Source organism: Rhamphochromis longiceps, linkage group LG8 (assembly GCF_057381845.1).
Source record: "Rhamphochromis longiceps isolate RC_006_pf linkage group LG8, R_longiceps_female_GT1.1, whole genome shotgun sequence".
Taxonomy (NCBI): domain Eukaryota; kingdom Metazoa; phylum Chordata; class Actinopteri; order Cichliformes; family Cichlidae; genus Rhamphochromis; species Rhamphochromis longiceps.
The window spans coordinates 2,240,149-2,253,152 of record NC_140564.1 but is presented as its reverse complement, the minus strand read 5'-3'; positions in this window follow the sequence as shown (position 1 = coordinate 2,253,152).

Below are 13,004 nucleotides of genomic sequence, written 5' to 3'. Positions count from 1 at the left end.
ATGAATGCACATACATTTGCACACATCCAGAGATAAACTCACCCCAAACAATCCACATTCCAAGAAATCCAGACGTGGCTCTGATTGCACACACATGTGATTATGCGCAGAGGTCCACCCTACCAGCCAACCTCAGATCTCCACGCAGGCACACATGAATGCACATACATTTGCACACATCCAGAGATAAACTCACCCCAAACAATCCACATTCCAAGAAATCCAGACGTGCCTCTGATTGCACACACATGTGATTATGCGCAGAGGTCCACCCTACCAGCCAACCTCAGATCTCCACGCAGGCACACATGAATGCACATACATTTGCACACATCCAGAGATAAACTCACCCCAAACAATCAACATTCCAAGAAATCCAGACGTGGCTCTGATTGCACACACATGTGATTATGCGCAGAGGTCCACCCTACCAGCCAACCTCAGATCTCCACGCAGGCACACATGAATGCACATACATTTGCACACATCCAGAGATAAACTCACCCCAAACAATCCACATTCCAAGAAATCCAGACGTGGCTCTGATTGCACACACATGTGATTATGCGCAGAGGTCCACCCTACCACCCAACCCCGGATCTCCACGCAGGCACACATGAATGCACATACATTTGCACACATCCAGAGATAAACTCACCCCAAACAATCCACATTCCAAGAAATCCAGACGTGCCTCTGATTGCACACACATGTGATTATGCGCAGAGGTCCACCCTACCAGCCAACCTCAGATCTCCACGCAGGCACACATGAATGCACATACATTTGCACACATCCAGAGATAAACTCACCCCAAACAATCCACATTCCAAGAAATCCAGACGTGCCTCTGATTGCACACACATGTGATTATGCGCAGAGGTCCACCCTACCAGCCAACCTCAGATCTCCACGCAGGCACACATGAATGCACATACATTTGCACACATCCAGAGATAAACTCACCCCAAACAATCCACATTCCAAGAAATCCAGACGTGGCTCTGATTGCACACACATGTGATTATGCGCAGAGGTCCACCCTACCAGCCAACCTCAGATCTCCACGCAGGCACACATGAATGCACATACATTTGCACACATCCAGAGATAAACTCACCCCAAACAATCCACATTCCAAGAAATCCAGACGTGCCTCTGATTGCACACACATGTGATTATGCGCAGAGGTCCACCCTACCAGCCAACCTCAGATCTCCACGCAGGCACACATGAATGCACATACATTTGCACACATCCAGAGATAAACTCACCCCAAACAATCCACATTCCAAGAAATCCAGACGTGGCTCTGATTGCACACACATGTGATTATGCGCAGAGGTCCACCCTACCACCCAACCCCGGATCTCCACGCAGGCACACATGAATGCACATACATTTGCACACATCCAGAGATAAACTCACCCCAAACAATCCACATTCCAAGAAATCCAGACGTGGCTCTGATTGCACACACATGTGATTATGCGCAGAGGTCCACCCTACCAGCCAACCTCAGATCTCCACGCAGGCACACATGAATGCACATACATTTGCACACATCCAGAGATAAACTCACCCCAAACAATCCACATTCCAAGAAATCCAGACGTGGCTCTGATTGCACACACATGTGATTATGCGCAGAGGTCCACCCTACCAGCCAACCTCAGATCTCCACGCAGGCACACATGAATGCACATACATTTGCACACATCCAGAGATAAACTCACCCCAAACAATCCACATTCCAAGAAATCCAGACGTGGCTCTGATTGCACACACATGTGATTATGCGCAGAGGTCCACCCTACCACCCAACCCCGGATCTCCACGCAGGCACACATGAATGCACATACATTTGCACACATCCAGAGATAAACTCACCCCAAACAATCCACATTCCAAGAAATCCAGACGTGGCTCTGATTGCACACACATGTGATTATGCGCAGAGGTCCACCCTACCAGCCAACCTCAGATCTCCACGCAGGCACACATGAATGCACATACATTTGCACACATCCAGAGATAAACTCACCCCAAACAATCCACATTCCAAGAAATCCAGACGTGGCTCTGATTGCACACACATGTGATTATGCGCAGAGGTCCACCCTACCAGCCAACCTCAGATCTCCACGCAGGCACACATGAATGCACATACATTTGCACACATCCAGAGATAAACTCACCCCAAACAATCCACATTCCAAGAAATCCAGACGTGCCTCTGATTGCACACACATGTGATTATGCGCAGAGGTCCACCCTACCAGCCAACCTCAGATCTCCACGCAGGCACACATGAATGCACATACATTTGCACACATCCAGAGATAAACTCACCACAAACAATCCACATTCCAAGAAATCCAGACGTGGCTCTGATTGCACACACATGTGATTATGCGCAGAGGTCCACCCTACCACCCAACCCCGGATCTCCACGCAGGCACACATGAATGCACATACATTTGCACACATCCAGAGATAAACTCACCCCAAACAATCCACATTCCAAGAAATCCAGACGTGGCTCTGATTGCACACACATGTGATTATGCGCAGAGGTCCACCCTACCAGCCAACCTCAGATCTCCACGCAGGCACACATGAATGCACATACATTTGCACACATCCAGAGATAAACTCACCCCAAACAATCCACATTCCAAGAAATCCAGACGTGGCTCTGATTGCACACACATGTGATTATGCGCAGAGGTCCACCCTACCAGCCAACCTCAGATCTCCACGCAGGCACACATGAATGCACATACATTTGCACACATCCAGAGATAAACTCACCCCAAACAATCCACATTCCAAGAAATCCAGACGTGGCTCTGATTGCACACACATGTGATTATGCGCAGAGGTCCACCCTACCACCCAACCCCGGATCTCCACGCAGGCACACATGAATGCACATACATTTGCACACATCCAGAGATAAACTCACCCCAAACAATCCACATTCCAAGAAATCCAGACGTGGCTCTGATTGCACACACATGTGATTATGCGCAGAGGTCCACCCTACCAGCCAACCTCAGATCTCCACGCAGGCACACATGAATGCACATACATTTGCACACATCCAGAGATAAACTCACCCCAAACAATCAACATTCCAAGAAATCCAGACGTGGCTCTGATTGCACACACATGTGATTATGCGCAGAGGTCCACCCTACCAGCCAACCTCAGATCTCCACGCAGGCACACATGAATGCACATACATTTGCACACATCCAGAGATAAACTCACCCCAAACAATCCACATTCCAAGAAATCCAGACGTGGCTCTGATTGCACACACATGTGATTATGCGCAGAGGTCCACCCTACCAGCCAACCTCAGATCTCCACGCAGGCACACATGAATGCACATACATTTGCACACATCCAGAGATAAACTCACCCCAAACAATCAACATTCCAAGAAATCCAGACGTGGCTCTGATTGCACACACATGTGATTATGCGCAGAGGTCCACCCTACCAGCCAACCTCAGATCTCCACGCAGGCACACATGAATGCACATACATTTGCACACATCCAGAGATAAACTCACCCCAAACAATCCACATTCCAAGAAATCCAGACGTGGCTCTGATTGCACACACATGTGATTATGCGCAGAGGTCCACCCTACCAGCCAACCTCAGATCTCCACGCAGGCACACATGAATGCACATACATTTGCACACATCCAGAGATAAACTCACCCCAAACAATCCACATTCCAAGAAATCCAGACGTGCCTCTGATTGCACACACATGTGATTATGCGCAGAGGTCCACCCTACCAGCCAACCTCAGATCTCCACGCAGGCACACATGAATGCACATACATTTGCACACATCCAGAGATAAACTCACCCCAAACAATCCACATTCCAAGAAATCCAGACGTGGCTCTGATTGCACACACATGTGATTATGCGCAGAGGTCCACCCTACCAGCCAACCTCAGATCTCCACGCAGGCACACATGAATGCACATACATTTGCACACATCCAGAGATAAACTCACCCCAAACAATCCACATTCCAAGAAATCCAGACGTGCCTCTGATTGCACACACATGTGATTATGCGCAGAGGTCCACCCTACCAGCCAACCTCAGATCTCCACGCAGGCACACATGAATGCACATACATTTGCACACATCCAGAGATAAACTCACCCCAAACAATCCACATTCCAAGAAATCCAGACGTGGCTCTGATTGCACACACATGTGATTATGCGCAGAGGTCCACCCTACCAGCCAACCTCAGATCTCCACGCAGGCACACATGAATGCACATACATTTGCACACATCCAGAGATAAACTCACCCCAAACAATCAACATTCCAAGAAATCCAGACGTGGCTCTGATTGCACACACATGTGATTATGCGCAGAGGTCCACCCTACCAGCCAACCTCAGATCTCCACGCAGGCACACATGAATGCACATACATTTGCACACATCCAGAGATAAACTCACCCCAAACAATCAACATTCCAAGAAATCCAGACGTGGCTCTGATTGCACACACATGTGATTATGCGCAGAGGTCCACCCTACCAGCCAACCTCAGATCTCCACGCAGGCACACATGAATGCACATACATTTGCACACATCCAGAGATAAACTCACCCCAAACAATCCACATTCCAAGAAATCCAGACGTGGCTCTGATTGCACACACATGTGATTATGCGCAGAGGTCCACCCTACCAGCCAACCTCAGATCTCCACGCAGGCACACATGAATGCACATACATTTGCACACATCCAGAGATAAACTCACCCCAAACAATCCACATTCCAAGAAATCCAGACGTGCCTCTGATTGCACACACATGTGATTATGCGCAGAGGTCCACCCTACCAGCCAACCTCAGATCTCCACGCAGGCACACATGAATGCACATACATTTGCACACATCCAGAGATAAACTCACCCCAAACAATCCACATTCCAAGAAATCCAGACGTGGCTCTGATTGCACACACATGTGATTATGCGCAGAGGTCCACCCTACCAGCCAACCTCAGATCTCCACGCAGGCACACATGAATGCACATACATTTGCACACATCCAGAGATAAACTCACCCCAAACAATCCACATTCCAAGAAATCCAGACGTGCCTCTGATTGCACACACATGTGATTATGCGCAGAGGTCCACCCTACCAGCCAACCTCAGATCTCCACGCAGGCACACATGAATGCACATACATTTGCACACATCCAGAGATAAACTCACCCCAAACAATCCACATTCCAAGAAATCCAGACGTGGCTCTGATTGCACACACATGTGATTATGCGCAGAGGTCCACCCTACCAGCCAACCTCAGATCTCCACGCAGGCACACATGAATGCACATACATTTGCACACATCCAGAGATAAACTCACCCCAAACAATCAACATTCCAAGAAATCCAGACGTGGCTCTGATTGCACACACATGTGATTATGCGCAGAGGTCCACCCTACCAGCCAACCTCAGATCTCCACGCAGGCACACATGAATGCACATACATTTGCACACATCCAGAGATAAACTCACCCCAAACAATCCACATTCCAAGAAATCCAGACGTGGCTCTGATTGCACACACATGTGATTATGCGCAGAGGTCCACCCTACCACCCAACCCCGGATCTCCACGCAGGCACACATGAATGCACATACATTTGCACACATCCAGAGATAAACTCACCCCAAACAATCCACATTCCAAGAAATCCAGACGTGCCTCTGATTGCACACACATGTGATTATGCGCAGAGGTCCACCCTACCAGCCAACCTCAGATCTCCACGCAGGCACACATGAATGCACATACATTTGCACACATCCAGAGATAAACTCACCCCAAACAATCCACATTCCAAGAAATCCAGACGTGGCTCTGATTGCACACACATGTGATTATGCGCAGAGGTCCACCCTACCAGCCAACCTCAGATCTCCACGCAGGCACACATGAATGCACATACATTTGCACACATCCAGAGATAAACTCACCCCAAACAATCCACATTCCAAGAAATCCAGACGTGGCTCTGATTGCACACACATGTGATTATGCGCAGAGGTCCACCCTACCAGCCAACCTCAGATCTCCACGCAGGCACACATGAATGCACATACATTTGCACACATCCAGAGATAAACTCACCCCAAACAATCCACATTCCAAGAAATCCAGACGTGCCTCTGATTGCACACACATGTGATTATGCGCAGAGGTCCACCCTACCAGCCAACCTCAGATCTCCACGCAGGCACACATGAATGCACATACATTTGCACACATCCAGAGATAAACTCACCCCAAACAATCCACATTCCAAGAAATCCAGACGTGGCTCTGATTGCACACACATGTGATTATGCGCAGAGGTCCACCCTACCACCCAACCCCGGATCTCCACGCAGGCACACATGAATGCACATACATTTGCACACATCCAGAGATAAACTCACCCCAAACAATCCACATTCCAAGAAATCCAGACGTGGCTCTGATTGCACACACATGTGATTATGCGCAGAGGTCCACCCTACCAGCCAACCTCAGATCTCCACGCAGGCACACATGAATGCACATACATTTGCACACATCCAGAGATAAACTCACCCCAAACAATCCACATTCCAAGAAATCCAGACGTGGCTCTGATTGCACACACATGTGATTATGCGCAGAGGTCCACCCTACCAGCCAACCTCAGATCTCCACGCAGGCACACATGAATGCACATACATTTGCACACATCCAGAGATAAACTGACCCCAAACAATCCACATTCCAAGAAATCCAGACGTGGCTCTGATTGCACACACATGTGATTATGCGCAGAGGTCCACCCTACCAGCCAACCTCAGATCTCCACGCAGGCACACATGAATGCACATACATTTGCACACATCCAGAGATAAACTCACCCCAAACAATCCACATTCCAAGAAATCCAGACGTGGCTCTGATTGCACACACATGTGATTATGCGCAGAGGTCCACCCTACCAGCCAACCTCAGATCTCCACGCAGGCACACATGAATGCACATACATTTGCACACATCCAGAGATAAACTCACCCCAAACAATCAACATTCCAAGAAATCCAGACGTGGCTCTGATTGCACACACATGTGATTATGCGCAGAGGTCCACCCTACCAGCCAACCTCAGATCTCCACGCAGGCACACATGAATGCACATACATTTGCACACATCCAGAGATAAACTCACCCCAAACAATCCACATTCCAAGAAATCCAGACGTGGCTCTGATTGCACACACATGTGATTATGCGCAGAGGTCCACCCTACCAGCCAACCTCAGATCTCCACGCAGGCACACATGAATGCACATACATTTGCACACATCCAGAGATAAACTCACCCCAAACAATCCACATTCCAAGAAATCCAGACGTGCCTCTGATTGCACACACATGTGATTATGCGCAGAGGTCCACCCTACCAGCCAACCTCAGATCTCCACGCAGGCACACATGAATGCACATACATTTGCACACATCCAGAGATAAACTCACCCCAAACAATCCACATTCCAAGAAATCCAGACGTGGCTCTGATTGCACACACATGTGATTATGCGCAGAGGTCCACCCTACCAGCCAACCTCAGATCTCCACGCAGGCACACATGAATGCACATACATTTGCACACATCCAGAGATAAACTCACCCCAAACAATCCACATTCCAAGAAATCCAGACGTGGCTCTGATTGCACACACATGTGATTATGCGCAGAGGTCCACCCTACCAGCCAACCTCAGATCTCCACGCAGGCACACATGAATGCACATACATTTGCACACATCCAGAGATAAACTCACCCCAAACAATCCACATTCCAAGAAATCCAGACGTGGCTCTGATTGCACACACATGTGATTATGCGCAGAGGTCCACCCTACCACCCAACCCCGGATCTCCACGCAGGCACACATGAATGCACATACATTTGCACACATCCAGAGATAAACTCACCCCAAACAATCCACATTCCAAGAAATCCAGACGTGCCTCTGATTGCACACACATGTGATTATGCGCAGAGGTCCACCCTACCAGCCAACCTCAGATCTCCACGCAGGCACACATGAATGCACATACATTTGCACACATCCAGAGATAAACTCACCCCAAACAATCCACATTCCAAGAAATCCAGACGTGCCTCTGATTGCACACACATGTGATTATGCGCAGAGGTCCACCCTACCAGCCAACCTCAGATCTCCACGCAGGCACACATGAATGCACATACATTTGCACACATCCAGAGATAAACTCACCCCAAACAATCCACATTCCAAGAAATCCAGACGTGGCTCTGATTGCACACACATGTGATTATGCGCAGAGGTCCACCCTACCACCCAACCCCGGATCTCCACGCAGGCACACATGAATGCACATACATTTGCACACATCCAGAGATAAACTCACCCCAAACAATCCACATTCCAAGAAATCCAGACGTGGCTCTGATTGCACACACATGTGATTATGCGCAGAGGTCCACCCTACCAGCCAACCTCAGATCTCCACGCAGGCACACATGAATGCACATACATTTGCACACATCCAGAGATAAACTCACCCCAAACAATCCACATTCCAAGAAATCCAGACGTGGCTCTGATTGCACACACATGTGATTATGCGCAGAGGTCCACCCTACCACCCAACCCCGGATCTCCACGCAGGCACACATGAATGCACATACATTTGCACACATCCAGAGATAAACTCACCCCAAACAATCCACATTCCAAGAAATCCAGACGTGCCTCTGATTGCACACACATGTGATTATGCGCAGAGGTCCACCCTACCAGCCAACCTCAGATCTCCACGCAGGCACACATGAATGCACATACATTTGCACACATCCAGAGATAAACTCACCCCAAACAATCCACATTCCAAGAAATCCAGACGTGCCTCTGATTGCACACACATGTGATTATGCGCAGAGGTCCACCCTACCAGCCAACCTCAGATCTCCACGCAGGCACACATGAATGCACATACATTTGCACACATCCAGAGATAAACTCACCCCAAACAATCCACATTCCAAGAAATCCAGACGTGGCTCTGATTGCACACACATGTGATTATGCGCAGAGGTCCACCCTACCACCCAACCCCGGATCTCCACGCAGGCACACATGAATGCACATACATTTGCACACATCCAGAGATAAACTCACCCCAAACAATCCACATTCCAAGAAATCCAGACGTGGCTCTGATTGCACACACATGTGATTATGCGCAGAGGTCCACCCTACCAGCCAACCTCAGATCTCCACGCAGGCACACATGAATGCACATACATTTGCACACATCCAGAGATAAACTCACCCCAAACAATCCACATTCCAAGAAATCCAGACGTGGCTCTGATTGCACACACATGTGATTATGCGCAGAGGTCCACCCTACCAGCCAACCTCAGATCTCCACGCAGGCACACATGAATGCACATACATTTGCACACATCCAGAGATAAACTCACCCCAAACAATCCACATTCCAAGAAATCCAGACGTGCCTCTGATTGCACACACATGTGATTATGCGCAGAGGTCCACCCTACCAGCCAACCTCAGATCTCCACGCAGGCACACATGAATGCACATACATTTGCACACATCCAGAGATAAACTCACCCCAAACAATCCACATTCCAAGAAATCCAGACGTGGCTCTGATTGCACACACATGTGATTATGCGCAGAGGTCCACCCTACCAGCCAACCCCGGATCTCCACGCAGGCACACATGAATGCACATACATTTGCACACATCCAGAGATAAACTCACCCCAAACAATCCACATTCCAAGAAATCCAGACGTGCCTCTGATTGCACACACATGTGATTATGCGCAGAGGTCCACCCTACCAGCCAACCTCAGATCTCCACGCAGGCACACATGAATGCACATACATTTGCACACATCCAGAGATAAACTCACCCCAAACAATCCACATTCCAAGAAATCCAGACGTGGCTCTGATTGCACACACATGTGATTATGCGCAGAGGTCCACCCTACCACCCAACCCCGGATCTCCACGCAGGCACACATGAATGCACATACATTTGCACACATCCAGAGATAAACTCACCCCAAACAATCCACATTCCAAGAAATCCAGACGTGGCTCTGATTGCACACACATGTGATTATGCGCAGAGGTCCACCCTACCAGCCAACCTCAGATCTCCACGCAGGCACACATGAATGCACATACATTTGCACACATCCAGAGATAAACTCACCCCAAACAATCCACATTCCAAGAAATCCAGACGTGGCTCTGATTGCACACACATGTGATTATGCGCAGAGGTCCACCCTACCAGCCAACCTCAGATCTCCACGCAGGCACACATGAATGCACATACATTTGCACACATCCAGAGATAAACTCACCCCAAACAATCCACATTCCAAGAAATCCAGACGTGGCTCTGATTGCACACACATGTGATTATGCGCAGAGGTCCACCCTACCAGCCAACCTCAGATCTCCACGCAGGCACACATGAATGCACATACATTTGCACACATCCAGAGATAAACTCACCCCAAACAATCAACATTCCAAGAAATCCAGACGTGGCTCTGATTGCACACACATGTGATTATGCGCAGAGGTCCACCCTACCAGCCAACCTCAGATCTCCACGCAGGCACACATGAATGCACATACATTTGCACACATCCAGAGATAAACTCACCCCAAACAATCAACATTCCAAGAAATCCAGACGTGGCTCTGATTGCACACACATGTGATTATGCGCAGAGGTCCACCCTACCAGCCAACCTCAGATCTCCACGCAGGCACACATGAATGCACATACATTTGCACACATCCAGAGATAAACTCACCCCAAACAATCCACATTTCAAGAAATCCAGACGTGCCTCTGATTGCACACACATGTGATTATGCGCAGAGGTCCACCCTACCAGCCAACCTCAGATCTCCACGCAGGCACACATGAATGCACATACATTTGCACACATCCAGAGATAAACTCACCCCAAACAATCCACATTCCAAGAAATCCAGACGTGGCTCTGATTGCACACACATGTGATTATGCGCAGAGGTCCACCCTACCAGCCAACCTCAGATCTCCACGCAGGCACACATGAATGCACATACATTTGCACACATCCAGAGATAAACTCACCCCAAACAATCCACATTCCAAGAAATCCAGACGTGGCTCTGATTGCACACACATGTGATTATGCGCAGAGGTCCACCCTACCAGCCAACCTCAGATCTCCACGCAGGCACACATGAATGCACATACATTTGCACACATCCAGAGATAAACTCACCCCAAACAATCAACATTCCAAGAAATCCAGACGTGGCTCTGATTGCACACACATGTGATTATGCGCAGAGGTCCACCCTACCAGCCAACCTCAGATCTCCACGCAGGCACACATGAATGCACATACATTTGCACACATCCAGAGATAAACTCACCCCAAACAATCAACATTCCAAGAAATCCAGACGTGGCTCTGATTGCACACACATGTGATTATGCGCAGAGGTCCACCCTACCAGCCAACCTCAGATCTCCACGCAGGCACACATGAATGCACATACATTTGCACACATCCAGAGATAAACTCACCCCAAACAATCCACATTCCAAGAAATCCAGACGTGCCTCTGATTGCACACACATGTGATTATGCGCAGAGGTCCACCCTACCAGCCAACCTCAGATCTCCACGCAGGCACACATGAATGCACATACATTTGCACACATCCAGAGATAAACTCACCCCAAACAATCCACATTCCAAGAAATCCAGACGTGGCTCTGATTGCACACACATGTGATTATGCGCAGAGGTCCACCCTACCAGCCAACCTCAGATCTCCACGCAGGCACACATGAATGCACATACATTTGCACACATCCAGAGATAAACTCACCCCAAACAATCCACATTCCAAGAAATCCAGACGTGCCTCTGATTGCACACACATGTGATTATGCGCAGAGGTCCACCCTACCAGCCAACCTCAGATCTCCACGCAGGCACACATGAATGCACATACATTTGCACACATCCAGAGATAAACTCACCCCAAACAATCCACATTCCAAGAAATCCAGACGTGGCTCTGATTGCACACACATGTGATTATGCGCAGAGGTCCACCCTACCAGCCAACCTCAGATCTCCACGCAGGCACACATGAATGCACATACATTTGCACACATCCAGAGATAAACTCACCCCAAACAATCCACATTCCAAGAAATCCAGACGTGCCTCTGATTGCACACACATGTGATTATGCGCAGAGGTCCACCCTACCAGCCAACCTCAGATCTCCACGCAGGCACACATGAATGCACATACATTTGCACACATCCAGAGATAAACTCACCCCAAACAATCCACATTCCAAGAAATCCAGACGTGGCTCTGATTGCACACACATGTGATTATGCGCAGAGGTCCACCCTACCACCCAACCCCGGATCTCCACGCAGGCACACATGAATGCACATACATTTGCACACATCCAGAGATAAACTCACCCCAAACAATCCACATTCCAAGAAATCCAGACGTGGCTCTGATTGCACACACATGTGATTATGCGCAGAGGTCCACCCTACCAGCCAACCTCAGATCTCCACGCAGGCACACATGAATGCACATACATTTGCACACATCCAGAGATAAACTCACCCCAAACAATCCACATTCCAAGAAATCCAGACGTGGCTCTGATTGCACACACATGTGATTATGCGCAGAGGTCCACCCTACCACCCAACCCCGGATCTCCACGCAGGCACACATGAATGCACATACATTTGCACACATCCAGAGATAAACTCACCCCAAACAATCCACATTCCAAGAAAT